Raw genomic sequence first — 14,901 nt, 5'->3', positions numbered from 1 at the left:
CAGCCGCGCTGCCGCACGGCCGCGCTCTGGCCTGCCGCTCCCGCTGGGCAGCATGGGGGGCACAGCTGGCTCTGGCTGGGTGCCGCGGCTGCGAGCGCCTGCTGCTGGTAAGGGGGCAGGGAGCGGGGGGATTGGGTGAGGGAGCGGGGGATCCTGGGGGGCAGTCAGAGGAGAGGGCGGTTGGATGGGGCAGAGGTTCTGAGGGGGCAGCCAGGTGATGGGCAACAGGGAGGGTTGGGATTGGGAGTCCTGGGGGGCCTGTCAGGGGCGGGGATGTGAATAGGGGTCAGGAGGGCAGTCAGGGGACAGGGAGCAAGGGGGGGCGGGTTGGAAAAGGGGGGGGATCCCAGGGGGCAGTTAGGGGCAGGGGGTCCCGGGAGGGGGTGCTCAGGGGATGAGGAGCAGAGGGCGGTTGGATAGGGGGTGGGAGTCCTGGGGGGCTGTCAGGGGGAAGGGGTGTGCATAGGAGTGGGGCAGTCAGGGGACAGGGAGCAGGAAGGTTGGATAGGGGGCAGGAGTCCTGGGAGGGGGCAGTCAGGGGACAAGGAGCAGGGGGTTTGGATGGGTTGGGAGTTCTGAGGGGGGCAGAAAGGAGGCAGGGGCCAGGCTGTTTGGGGAGGCACAGCCTACCCTACCTGGCCCTCCATACAGTTGCACAACCCCGATGTGGCCCTCAGGCCAAAAGTTTGCCCACCCCTGCGCTAGCCTCTGCTGCTCCAGCTTGCCAAGAGTAAAACAGTTAAAGTTGGCCAGAACCTCAGCTGGTGTCAAGCAGCCCATGCAGTCAGCTGAACTGAAGTCAATGATCTATGATGATTCACCCCAGCTGAGGCACTGCCCCAGTGTTTTAAACTCTCCCTGGATGCCTGAGAATAGTTAAGTGCAGGAGCCTGGTTGACCTTAGAACTTGTAAAGGGGCTGTTTAGCCAATGTGCCTGGCTTCCTCCGTGAACCCAGGCAAAGTAGAGCAGGCATGTCTGCAGGAGATGTGCTGTGAGAAAAGGAGCGTCTCTGACAAGGTTCCTGGTGTTTCCTGCTCACGGCCCCCTCAGGAAGTGGAATATGCGGCAGCAGTGTAAAATGAACAAACAGCAGGAAAGAGGTTAGCTAAAGCTTTTCAAAAGCTTGGGAAGGGATTGAGTTTAGCTTTAGTTTGGCATGACAGTTCACTGGGGAGGGGGGGTATTTTAATGAAATCAGTTTGCCTGTCCCTTAGAACTGACTGTGTGCATTTATATTCCAGATAGGCCTGACCCAAAACTCTGGCTCTCATCACTCGCAAACAGGTGGGTTTGAAATCTGGATTGGGCTTTGTGAGCCAGATCCACAGATGATGTAAATTGACCTGGTGTATCCTCACCAGTGGGAGTGAACCTGGAACATCTGGTTCCAAAAGACCCTTCTCTGTTAGGCCTGCTCTACTCTTAAAATACAGAGCTACATGGCTCAGGGGTGTGAATTCTCATAGGAATAGCTATACTGACCAAACCCCTGCAGTAAAGGTGACTAAGTCTATGGAAGAATGTGTCCATTGACCTAGGCACCCTGCCCAGGGATGAAACAGCTCCTGCCGTTGCTGTATGAAGTATCTACAGGGCAGCAATGAGGTGGCATAGTTACGCAATAGCAGTGCTGCTGTCGTAGCCAGAATGCAGACAGGACCTTAGCCAATGCTGCAGCAGGCTCATTAGTTTCTCGCTATGGCCTTGCCACCACTAATGCAGGCCCGACTGGGTGTGGGTTATTCTAGCTCCAGTGAAGCAAATGGGGTGATGCCAATTTACCGCAGCTGAGGAGCTATTCCCTTCTCCTGAACCCATTGCTAATTTATACGGCTGTGTTAGTAATGAGCTATTCAAATGGCATGTTTTCCTGCTGCTAATGGCTGGAAGATGGGTGGCTGGCTTCTCAAAGAGGTTTCACCACTGTATGCTAAGCACAACACATTTATGATTCAAGAACAGATGCTGAATAAGTGACAAAACAGCTAGCTACTAAAGGGTAAAGTCGCACCATTCAGTGTACGCCACATATTTGTGCTGATCAGGTACCAATTCTATTTTCTGAGTCCTCCTGCTAATCAGCAATAATTCCCCAGCTCTGATTGGGAAGTAGCCTTGTTGCTTTTTCTTGAACTGCATCCAGGGGCAGCTCGCACAAGGAGATTACAGAATTGTTAGTACACACGCACACCACAGTGCCCTCTCCAAACAAGGACCTAGAGTGTTAATAAGTAAAGTAAACAGTGAAAGGTTTCACTCTGAGCCGATGGAGCTCCTAATAACCAAAACCTTTCAGAGTAAACATTTGCCATCAAAACAATCTGCTAAGTCAGACACATATTTTTCCCCTCAATCTCTTGGACTAACTGGTGACTGCTGTTGTGTGCTTCATGCCTAATCTCACCACAGAAATGGCACTGGAGAATTAAACAAAGCTCCATAAATACCACACCTGGTATTTTCCCAACCTGCCTGGCAAATGAGTTTGCAAGGGGAAATCCCGAGAATGATTGCGGTTCACTGAGGGTTAATGTATTATTATTTTTGTAACCCAAAAAAAAGGGGGAGGTGGGGGGAATCATCAAGTAATGATTAAAAACAGACTAACCTCAAATGGGGTCACTGTAATGTGCTGGGAACATGCTGACCAGGAGATTAATTCAGCCACAGGCTATATCTACACTTATGGCCATGTACAGAGCACTGCACCTCCAGCTAGCATGCATAGAAGTAGCAGTGTAGATGGGGAGACACTGCTTAGGTGGGTCAAGTAGAAACATGCCAGAACCCCTGGCCTATTCCACTACACAGCTCTCTGCACACCCAAGTAGTTCCTCCCACCTGTAATGTTAATTTTTAGGAGTGTAGTGTCCGGCTGCCTCTCCCCTGCCACAGCCTTTCCAAGTTGTCTTTTCTACAGTGGGGGAAAGGATCTGGCCAGGGCAGTTGTCAGAGCCTTTCAGTGATGTAGCCTGCCTGTCTCTGTGGAATGTAGCAACTACAGGTCTTCTAGATGTCACCGCAAGTGTAGACAACGCCAAAGGTGAAACTGCCCCCAGCCTCAGAGAATCCATCCCTGGTTCTGTGCTGGGCCCAGTGCATCTCGAGACAGGACACTGGAGCTGAGGGCTCAGTGATGTACCACTAAAGCCAAGGAGAGTTTCATGCCACAGACACAGGCTCTAAATCAGTGGTGAGTGGATGGATACCATTCACCTACACAGGGCACGGCCTGCTCATATCTTTGCAGGTGCAAATTGAACTGATACAAGACAGAAGCCACTAAACATCACTCAGTAGCAAAGTTTTGGTCATTCCAAACATGGGTTTGGATTTGACTTCGCAGCCCTGAGGTGAAATTCTCTAACCCATCATTCCTCAGTAATCTCGGACTAAACTGCCATGTGTGTTAGAGTCTGGGAACAGAGGGAGAATGTTAGTGCTTTTCCCTTTAAATAGGACATTTTTTAAAAAATTGAAATTCACTGCATGGCTTATTCCATTTAGAGAACTTTGTAGGAAAAATATAAGCATCAGAAGGAATGCCTGATGGGCGTCTTATTTTGCATCTTGATATGAAAATAAGATGATGGTTCATAAGGCCGTAGGTAGAATCTCACTTTTTTTAAGGTTTCAGCCAACACTATCATATATAATTCTGGCAACCTGTAATTCTAGCAATGAGATGTATCCAGCAGATGCTCTGTTTCTGCACAATATAGTTTGTTGTTCTTACTGTTCTGTATACAGATTACATCTATCATTATTTATTTGTATTCCAGTAGTGCCTACAATTTGCAAGACATTGTGTGCACACCCACAAACACATTGAAAGACTCAAGGTGAGCTTTCAAAAGTGCCTAATGGGCTTGTGTCACGGAGTCCCCGGGTGATACTTGGGAACTGCTCTCTACAAAGCCAGTCAGGACTCTGCTGAAGTCTCCTCTCTGTGAGCAGACTATCTTCAGGGCAAGAAGCTCACATGGCTTCCTCCTTCCTGGGTCTGACCTTTGGAGCATTCAGCATCCCCTGACCCTCCGTGTGCTTCCCACAGCGAGCCCACCCTGGCAGGGTCCTGGGGAAGCCACAGGGTCCTGCACCCCCACTTCGCAGTCAGACGTGACTCTCAGCCAGCCAGTAAAACAGAGGTTTATTAGATGACAAGAACATGGTCTAAAACAGAGCTTGTAGGTACAGAGAACAGGACCCCTCAGCCGGGTCCATCCTGGGGCCCAACGAGCCAGACAACCCTGTCTGCCCTCACTTCTCATCCCCAGCCAGCACCAAACTGAAACCCCCTCCAGCCCCTCTTCCTCTGGGCTTTGTTCCTTTCCTGGGCCAGGAGGTCTCTGATCTTTTTGTTCTCCAATACCTTTAGCATCCCCTTGCAGGGGGGAAGGGCCCTGGCCATTAGCTGCCAGGAGATAGAACGTCAGCCATTTATGTGCACTGGACCTTTGCTCTGCAACAATTTCACCCCCTAGAGACTTAAGACATGCATAGGGGAAACTGAGGCACCCACACAGTATTCAGAGGAAACATTAAGAACAGCCCACTTCATCACAGCTTGGAAGAACAAGTCCCATTGACAGTCAAAAACTGGGATTTTTAAAGATGTTTAAGGGATTTAAGTGCCCAAATCCAATCATTTTTCAATGGAATCTTTGTGCTCCTGAATCTCTTAGACACTTGAACAATCCCACATTCCTCAAATCAAACAATTCTCAATCTAAGGTTGGGATTTTCAAAGCAATCTAGGGGATTTAGACATTATTAATTGAGTGGAAAATGTATCTAACCCCCCTTGGCCACTTTGGGAAATCTCAGTCTAAAGGCCTGAGCCAAAGCCCGCTGAAGATGGAGGAACCATTCCCATTGACTTCAATGGGCCTGGATCAGGTCCTAAGAAGTTGCATGATATGCAAAGGTTGACAAAGAGGGATGTAATAAAATATGTATGTATTTTGCATACATTAACATTTTTACAGATGCTGGGCCAAATTCTGCAGTCAATTTCACAGATGCAAATCCAGAATAACTCTTTCGACCTCAGTGGGAGTTGCTGGAGGCTTATTGTTTTCAAAATCAGGTCTATTAAAAATCCCCCCAAAATTAATCAAATACTTTGGAATAACAGGGGGGAAAGTTCAGGGTGACTGATCTCCTCTGAACAGTCTTTGAGCAATACGAAAAGCGAAGTGATTTATTGCAAATAATGCCATGTGCTTTATATGCCCAATCATGACTAATCAACCCATTGTGCAGACAGGCCCTTAGACGTAGGAGTCTGAGGAGTGGTGTCGCTTAATATATTTTAGGACTTGTCTATATGGGGAAATTGACCAGAATAACTATTGTAGAATAAGCTGTTCCTCGATGGCTATCCTGGAATAGCTTCCAGCACAGCCGCTCTAGAATAATGTGACTTTTAGCTTATTTGGCAATAGCTATTCCAGTGACTTCTCTGTGCACACAGGCCCTAAAATACCTTACGCGAGATCACCTCCATCTGATGGCTGAGAAATGCCAGTTGTCATTGAGAACTCTGTATGTTTCACAGCTTGTAGGCGGTGTGAAGTGCTTCTCCTTTTCTGTGAATTTCCAGGTGACCAGGCTGAACTGAGCAAAAAGGGGCTGGCTTTCTCTGTAACGGATGTTCCCCTTGTTAGACGGAGGACGTCCCTGAGACTGAGATGTTTTGCATCTCAGTGGATCTGGCCATGCATCAATAGAAAATAGACGTGCTAAATATATAAAACAGCCTCTTTTTTTCCCCTCAGTGCATGCTGGGCCCAGAAGATTCTATCCAAGGAACCTTCATGTTAATGTTAAATATACATAATATATATATTTATCTGAAGATTAACTTAGCAGAGTAGTTAAAACTAATCTAACAAGACGCATTCGACCCTGAAAACAAGAACAAATCCAGACACAGAAGTTCAGAACTCAGAATATATGACGTATCCAAAGTCTTACCTCATTTTGCTCTTGGGAGTTTCTCCGTACACAAAAAGCAGCCATATACTTGCAGTCTAAAGACCATTTATTTTGACTGAGTGAAACAAGAATAAATATAGTAAAAGAAGTAAAATCTTACTGACCAAAAGTGCTAAATAAGATGAAGGAATCACTATTATTATTATTTTATTAATGTAAACTTAAATTGTAAAGTTTTTGAGGCAGAGAGTGTCTTTTTAAATCGGTTAGCACAATGCTTAGCACAATGGGCCTTTGATCTTGACTGTACCTCCTTGACACAAATAATAATGACAGTGAGGTTATAATATAGTAACAATATGCTAGGAATGAGCTGTCCTGAAACATAGGGTGGTGGGAAAGGATACCTAGGTTTAAAGACCGAGAGAAGAATGAGATCTAATGGGGAAAGAATCCATTTGATTTTCAGGTTTCTGAGCGAAGGTGTCATGAGTAGTGGAAAGCTCAATGGTAATAGATTTTTAAAATTACCCTTCCCTCCTCCCGGGCATAATTTTAATTTAAACGTAATAAAAACTTAAAAGGGAAAATTAAGATGCTGGAAGCAGTTAAGCAGCCTGTCTGGAGACATCTGCAAAATGGTTTTACTCCCAAGCAAATACAAGGAAACTGTGGGTGGTTGGTTGTATTTTTTTTTATTGTCAAAAATAATAACGCCTGCCATTTATACGGTGCCGTTTTCAGCCAAATCCTTTTCATAGATTACTTTCAAAGCGGCCCAGAGGTTGATTTATTTTTAAACTCTGTTCTTGTAACCCTTTTTCTCCCAGCGGCACAGCATCCTTTCATCATGGCAGCAGGCTATTGAGAGCTGAGCATGAGGTTATATATTTTAAATAGGGGCCTGTCTGCTGCATCAGAGTGTAGCGGGAGCATGATTTTTTGCCAGCTTTGATCCTTCTGTATGTCTGACTGTTCACCCTCTCTGCTTCCATGTGCAGGGAGCTCTTTGGGAGACTTCCTATCTGCAGCCTTGTTTCCACTGGGCCAAACTCAGTCCCGGGTGTAATGGCAAGATGGAGTTACGCTTGGGCTGAACTGGGCCAGTTGTGCTCTGGGCAGGCGCTGCAGCAATGAATGCTCTTTTGCACGGTCTGATCTTTCCCTTCTGATACCTTTAAGCCACCTTCCCCCACCCACAGCACATCCAGGTGTTGGCAGATGTTCTCTGTGCATTCACCATTTATAGTCTGCCTCTTGCAGTCGTGTCAGTGGAGGAGAAATCTTCCCATGAGGCCCATGGATTCAACTTCCCTTGACCTCCCCTAGCGGGCACAAAAATCAAATGATCTGGTTGTTTCCTTCAGTGAAAGATGAAGACAAAGGGGTATCCATTTCCTATCTGTATCCTCTTCTTCTTTGCAGGAGGCAACAGGATTCTTGCAAAGAATATGGCTGCTACGACACCTGGCATATAGACATGTCCTTTGGTCTGAGGATCTGAAAGTGCTTCACAAAGGTTAGTCAGCAGCGTTCTCATCATTTTTATGGGTGGAGCAGGAAATGAGGCACAAAGCCTAAAAGCTCACAGTGCAGATGAGGTCCCATTGATTTCCGCTGGAGTTGCAAGCATGTTTGTATTGAATGGCAGCATTAGGCATGGAGAATTTAAATGAGTAGATCAAGGTTTTTGAAGTGAAAGTGGCTGTTTTGCAGCAGTCTCTCTAATGATTCATATGTTGTTATTTTTTAACGTGACAGGATACCAGAGGGTTCTGGAATAGGGATGCAGAGCTATTTTGCTGACTTGCTGCAACAGCCAGATCAAGTAGGACTTTTTAGCTCCAATGTAGGGATGTAATTTCATGCATTCCAAACAACCTCCAATATGGAGAACTTGGAGATGCTCCAAGGACCCTGGGCTGACGTAGGCTCAGGTTCAAGGATGTTTGCAAGAGAGATTTGAAAACTTTCAACATCAATACCGTAAGCTGGGAAGATGCAACTAAGAGGCCATATTGGATGGCTATGCTGCACCAGGGCTGGTCAAAGCGGCGGAAGGGAGGTGGCTGAGAGACAGGAAGGTGAAGAGAGCAAAGGGGAAAAGCACAGTGATGTGCCAGCTTCATGTTCTGACCCTGTGCCTTACGCCCACATTATCTGTCAGCGGTTACTGTGTGTCACGACGGATTTCTTAGCCACTCCCAGTGCTGCGGCGCCACACACAGTAACTGAGCCGCTTTGGCGCTTACTCCATTGTCTTTTGAGTCTGATAGTTGCCATAAGGTGTGTACCAGGGTTGAGCGGCCTCCAAAGGCAGAAGGAACAAGGGGTAAGGATAAGCCATAGGTATAAGGTTGTTTGCTATTTATGTTAACTATGATGATGATGATGATTCATTATTATTCCAGCAGTAGTGCCTTAGGAGGCCTTTTTATGCTCGGTCAACACACAGGGAGAGACAGTCCCATGCCCAAAGAGCAGATATTCTCCCTAGACCAGAGGCAGCAGGGGAACCAGAGGTCATACAGGTCAGCGGCAGAGCCAGAAGTAGAATCCAAGCCTTCTGGGTCCCAGTCCAGTACCCGGTCCACTGAACCACACTGCTGCAATAACTATAAAGGCAACCCCCCAAAAGACTAACCAATGTGTTAATGCGTTAGGGGCAGAGGAAGAAGGCTCCATATTACAGTGAAATAGCCCAGTCTAACCTTGCTTTTTGGTTACTTGATCCCACTGAAATAAATATATAAAACAAGCTAGGAGAAGAAGCAGCCCGCTCCAGATTTCTGGGGATTTAAATCAGGCTGAGTCAAGGATGTCTGCCAATTGCACTGACAATCTGTTCTATACCCCAGCCCCCTGCTGGGCCACTAGGCAGGCTGAGCAATAAAATGGGGAAAACTATGTGAAATTAACCTCAAGAGCCTGATTCTCCTCCCACTCACATCTGTTTTACACCAGTGTGGGGGGAACTCCACTTTATTCCAGATTTACATGACTGCAAGGGAGAACAGAATGAAGCCTGACTCCAACTCCCAGGAGCTGAGAAATCCAATCCCCAGGCTTTAGTGCCTTCCAGGAACCCACCCCTTTGTATTATATGTCTCAATATGGTCTCATACAGGAGGCAGGGTTATAATGAGGGAGACCTTTATGTATCATATAGGTTCCAGTGTCAAGAGACATCAGATGTGTTACTAGTGGGATTTTAGCCTTTGGCTTCTACTGTTGATTGGGCACAGGGTTCACCTTCATTCTCTTTTCCTTAATTGTCTTTTGCGTGTGTGCTATTAAACAGCTGCCATGTTTTACCCTAGAGGTGGCTGCATTTCAGCAGTGAAGGGAGGTGATTTCTGTCGGGCACCCTCTGGGATGGGAAGCACAGCATGGAAGATTGTCAGACCCCTTCTTGTTACTTTATGCACCCGGATAATTGGCTGCTTTCCTAAGGGTTAAACAAATTAAGACACAAGGAAATTAATGTCCCACCGCCCTTTATGTCCCCAGGCCAAAAAAAAAGAACAACCTACAGACAAAGGACAGGAGAATGGGAAAGTTTGAGATTTACCTTGCTAGGTTTTCAGGTCTGCATTACAGAAGACACAGAGTGAGGAGTGAATAGTGCCTCTAACCACATGGCTTCTGATTAGGGTGACCAGATAGCAAGTGAGAAAAATTGGGACAGAGGGTGGGGGGTAATAGGAGCCTATGTAAGAAAAAGCCCCAAATATCAGGACTGTCCCTATAAAATTGGGACATCTGGTCACCCTACTTCTGGGCATGTTTAGGGCAGGGGATGCGGAGAGGCAGGGACTGCCACATAGGCAGGCTGCCTCTCTGTGTTGCTGCTCTCTCCATTCAGGAACAGGAGTTCCATTGGTTTACAGATTTACACTGATGTAAATGAGAGCAGAAATTGGCCCTCACTTTTTTTTTTAATCGTTTCTGAAGGGACTTTAAAGACAGCAGGGGGGAAGGGAGGGGAATGGAGAGGCGGTGGAGCAATGGGATTTCTGTGTGCGTCATTGAGAAATATCCAGCTGAGGATACTGATAGTTTATATTCCTTTTGCACCTTCCATCCGGGGGTCTGTGAGGGTGTGTCTACACCGCAACGGGAGCAAGCTGCCCAACCCAGGTCAACAGACTGGTGTTAGCGGGGCTTGCGCTAACACACTAGCAATAGCTGTGTTGATGTTGTTGTTTTGATATAGTGGCCTGGGCAGGAGCTCAGTCTCTCAAGCCCAGCCAAGCTGCAATGGCTACACAGCTATTTTTAGCCTACTGGCTTGAGCCCTGGTAAATGCAGGTATGTCAAACCTGGCTGAGACACTCACTCCCAGGTGCAGTGTAGACACACCCTAAGAGAGGTTTATTATGTCTCTGTTGGAAATGTAACTGCTTCCTCAGTTCCCCCTTCTTGTTGGTTGGGTAGCTTATATAGGCTGGCATCTTTCCCAGCATCCCTTGCCAGCCTCTAGTTCACATGATCTTTTTGAATGACAAGTCCCAGAATCCTGGAATTGGGCAGAGCTGGACCCCTCTTAAAGGGCCAGGTCATTGTGGGTCAGGGTCTCAAAGCACTTTATAACGCCGGGTGCATTTAACCTCATCACACCCCAGTGCGTTATTACACACCTCCATTGTGTTGATGGGGGAAACTGAGGCACAGAGCAGTTAAGTGACTTGCCTAAGGTCACAAAAATGAATCAGTGGCAGAGCCTGGAATTAGAACTCCTGATTCCCAGTTTGGAGTTTTAATTGCAAGAATTAAATTTCTCTCTGAAGAGAAATTTGCAGACCCGCAACCAATTAATAACCACTGTAAAAGAACACTGCACTCTAGAAATGCTGATGGAGCACTTACAGAACTCATGGAGGGCAGGGGGATTGCAGCTTAATTAATTTAGGTTTGGAAAGCATGAGATCCTTGGATGAAAGGCTTTGTATAAATGCAACATGTGGTTAGTACTAGTAATATTATCTATTCTAGCTGTGTAGATGCAGTAACCCTAGACCAGTACCAGTGCGAGTCACTGCAGTGACACCTGTCAAAAGGAAAAGATTGGGGCCTGATTCTCGGTTGCACTGATGGCCAATTTGCCCCACTCTGGCAACATAAAAGGGACTCAGAGTGGGTGGAAATGGCCCTGGGAGATTCTCTCCCCCACAAGTGCAGAGATGGAGTGTGGCTCTCTTCTGACTGCTTCCTCTCTTTGATGTAAGGGTTGGCTTGGGTGTGGCTGTAGTGCACTGCGGTTACTCTCTGCTTTCCGGGAAGCACCCTGTAAGTTAGAGCAGCCTCAGGCCTGCTCTATCTGACACTAGGGGCTGGACAGGGCCGTGTGTGGCCCCAGAACAGAGGGAGTGGAAAGGAGGCTTTGAGTCATGTAACCCACTGGTGAGTGTGTATTAGAAGTCCCCCTGTGTGCTGATCCACAGAAGATACGCACTGCTATAGCCTCTAGCTACAGAGCCATGGCTTTTTAGCCCACGTTTCAGCACCTCACCCATTCAGCTCCGGAGATCCCTGGTTCATTCCCCATTGTGTTGGCCAAGAAGGCGATTGTCACAGTCACCTCTGTGCTGCGTCTGCACGGCCCATGCCCCAAGCTCAGAAATAGAGTAACTGAAAATGCCTCTTAGAGGCTTTATCTTCCTCTGTAGGTGCATACGGGGGATTTGTACTGTCCTTTGTAATGGACTCTGTTTGCAATGTCATTAAAATTCCCCTGTTCTGCTGCAAGGAGCTTCTGATTGTGCCTCATAGGAGCTGCTTTTTTCCTCATTCATCAGCATAAAAAGCCTTGTCACTTCCCCACAACACGGTGGCCTATTCGGCTATTTGTCACACTCATCCTCTGCTTATGCCAGGCCCCCTGCTGCCTGGCTTTGAAGGAACCCTACCCAAAGAATCATGCTCTTAACTGAGAGCTCTTCTTTCCTGCTGAGCTGTGGCATGTGGAGATCACAGGAGCCAGTTTTCTGTCCCTGCCTCTCTCCTCTGAGCATCAGCTGGCGCTTGGCAGCCAGGCTGAGTGCTAGCGATCTGGGGCTTGTTCTCTTCTTATTAAGATCCTGCATCTCAAAAGCTTTTGCGTGAAAATGCCATGAGTAGAAGGTGTATCTTGGAGAAACAGGTTGGGAAGTGACAGAACGTCCCAAAGCTCCTTGCTTGGGCTAGGCTGAAGCATACGGCCCTTGCATACACGGATTGCTACTGTCTGCTGTTCAGTGTAATTGCTCATCTGGCTAACAGCCCTTCCAATTCAGATGTTGAAAAGGAGCTGCTGGCGACACTTACCGGGTTGCAATCCCTCCCCTCCTTGCTGTCCTAATTAAGTTAAATATAAAGGTAAAACATTAAAGACACTATAATAGACTTAATTAGACATTTATAACCCCCTGTCTAATCTGTTCGGGCATTCGTAAGGCAAATAAATATAAATGAGCCTATGGAGGATGAGTTGCTAGAGGTGTGAGTAATAAACATATATGTATCTTTCTCTGCAAGTGACTTATTCAGAATGGACTTAAACTAGGCCTTATGCTCCTGAAATGTCTTGCAGTTCTGGATGCAGTGAAATGTGATGTATGAATCTTTAAACCGCCCAAAATAGCAAGTCAGGACCCCTCCCCCCCAATCAAGAGTGGCTTAAAAATCATGTTGTTTTTTTTTAATGAATGTTTGTGTGTATTTTAATTTGCTTTCCGTTTTTTGAGCCTTTGGAGGGCAGGCACTCTGGTCATGTTTTCAAGTGCTTCACTGCAACCAGGAGGGTAAAATGTGCACTTCTTTTATTTAAATGAATGATGAGATGCTCGTGTAATCACTTGACTCCAGGAACTGGAGCTTTAAGTAAAATACCAAGTATTATTTATGAGAGCAGGTAACACTCTACCTAGCTGCTGGGACTGCAGCCATTTTGCTCTCATACAAATCCCACCATCTTAAGAGCTGGCAGAGGAAGTCATTTTCAGTGCACAACTCAGTTTTATTGGTCCTTCAAAATGCAGGAACTGTTACCTATTTTTGTGTGCTATCTATTGGCACCTTATCCACTAACTGTGTGTGTGTGTCCAGATACAGAGCACAGATGTAACACCTGTTACAGAAGAGATATAAACATTCAGGAGGCCCAATTTACAGCTCCCTTCAGCCTCCAGTGCAAAAGACACCTGAACAAGCTGCAGGAGCCCCCTCCCCCGATGAATTTCCCCTGGTGGAGACTCTTCTTGTGTGCTTTTCCCCAGAAGGCCGTGGTACAGGGGGTGTTCCAGGGTATGGCTGAATGTCTTTTGTGCCCTTGCAATTCAGATGGCCTGGTGGTGACCTCATGGCTGCCTTAACCTGCAGCAGGAACTCCGATGAGCTATCCCTCTGCAGTTCCAGAATTAGGCTGGGGCAAATCCTGGCACTGAGCTCTGCACCAGACAGAGATGAATCCAGGCCTAGAGGACTGATTCTCCTCTTGCTTATTCCGAGCGTTCACAGGTTTGACTCCACTGGCCTCAGTAGAGTTACTCCTGATTTACATGGGTGTGTATTACCCAAATCAGGCCTCTACTCTTTGCACGCACATCCTGCTTTACCAGCAGCTTGCCTGTGCACCTGGGGTGGAAATCTGGCAAGAGCAGACTTTGTGGTGTGATTTTTGTGCCTCTGGTCACAACCTGGAAGTACTGATTCAGCACATCCATATCCCCTTGAAACTGGAAGTGAGTAGGGAGGAATGTACAATGGGCCTGAACCAAAATCCAAAATCCATTCCCCTTCCCCCAACCCCACAAATGATACAGGATATGTAGGATCAGCCCAACTGGACTCATCAACCCACATGGCCTTAGAAATCAACTTCTGTTCTCTCCTGTACCTTCAAAATCACAGAAGCAAGTGAGCAGGTCACCTGAGGGAGGATGGTCTGTAGTGAGAGGACTGGAAAGGGACTCAGGAAATGGTTCGCTCTCCCACAATTTTCCTGTATTACCTTGGGCAAGTCACTTAGCCTTTCTGTACCCATAGGGGCTGGAACTGGGGGTGCTGCCGCACTCTCTGCCTTGAAGTGGTTTCCATTATATCCAGGGTTTATGGTTTGGTTCAATGGCTCTCAGCACCCTCACTATGCAAATTGTTCCAGCGCCCCTGCCTGTGCCTCAATTTCCCATCTGTAAAATAAGTATAGTACCCCCTTTTTATCTGCCTCACCATTTAAACTGCAAATTCTTTGGGGGTTGGGCCCATCTGTCACTTTGTGTTTGTACAGCACCTAGCACAATGGGGCCCCAATCTCAGAGCCTCTGTGTACTGGCATCCTACAAATCACAATAATAATTAGGCTCCTCCATTACTTTCAAGTTCAGAGGCAGCCCAGGATCAGAGCAGGGTGCTGCTGGTATGGTAGAAGGTGAACTAACAGAGCACAGTGCCTCCAGTAACGAACTGTTTTGCTTTCTGCACTTTTTAGGGCATCCCCCAAATGAATCCATATTTAAAAATGCACAGGTAGGCGTGCCCAGTGCAGCCGATCACCTGTCTGCTCAGGCTGGTATTGCCCGCCTCGCAACTGGGGCTGGAACATCTGACGGTGCCCCAGACAGGTGGGTTTTTGAAGGATTTGTATGTGTATGCGCCCATTGGCTGTTGCTAAGGTATTAAAAAGCTGGGCGATTGAACCAGCTGTAAGATGAAAAGAAAAACAAGGTACATCATGCAGACAGTGCTGGGCAGGGAACATCCGCTTTGACCAGCAAAATCACTCTGTAAGCTGCAAGATTGCCTATGTCATTTTAATGCTCAAAGGTGGTTTTTAAATACATCATTTCCCTTGGCTCTTTATGCATATGGCAGGTTGCACCCGATGGGCCTGATTGAACATCACATTGCGGGCCCCTGTGTGCCACCTAAATGGGCGCAAAGGGATGTAGGGTAAGACCCCAAGGAATGCTCCACAACAGTT

The 14,901-nt window shown here is 47.1% G+C and overlaps 1 long non-coding RNA gene across 2 annotated transcripts in view; it reads left to right on the top strand.

Annotated features, from left to right (window-relative positions):
- Nucleotides 1-898: 898 nt before the first annotated feature.
- Nucleotides 899-14,901, top strand: part of LOC123355343 — a 69,341-nt gene continuing 55,338 nt past the window's right edge. For both annotated transcript variants that reach the window (XR_006575073.1, XR_006575074.1), the window contains exons 1-3: nucleotides 899-1,102; nucleotides 1,244-1,286; nucleotides 7,368-7,461. This is a non-coding gene — a long non-coding RNA (uncharacterized LOC123355343). The remainder of the gene's footprint in view (nucleotides 1,103-1,243; nucleotides 1,287-7,367; nucleotides 7,462-14,901) is intronic.

This window comes from Mauremys mutica, chromosome 23, assembly GCF_020497125.1.
Source record: "Mauremys mutica isolate MM-2020 ecotype Southern chromosome 23, ASM2049712v1, whole genome shotgun sequence".
Taxonomy (NCBI): domain Eukaryota; kingdom Metazoa; phylum Chordata; order Testudines; family Geoemydidae; genus Mauremys; species Mauremys mutica.
The sequence above is the reverse complement of the archived record's forward strand: the minus strand, read 5'-3'. Positions and strand labels throughout refer to the sequence as shown.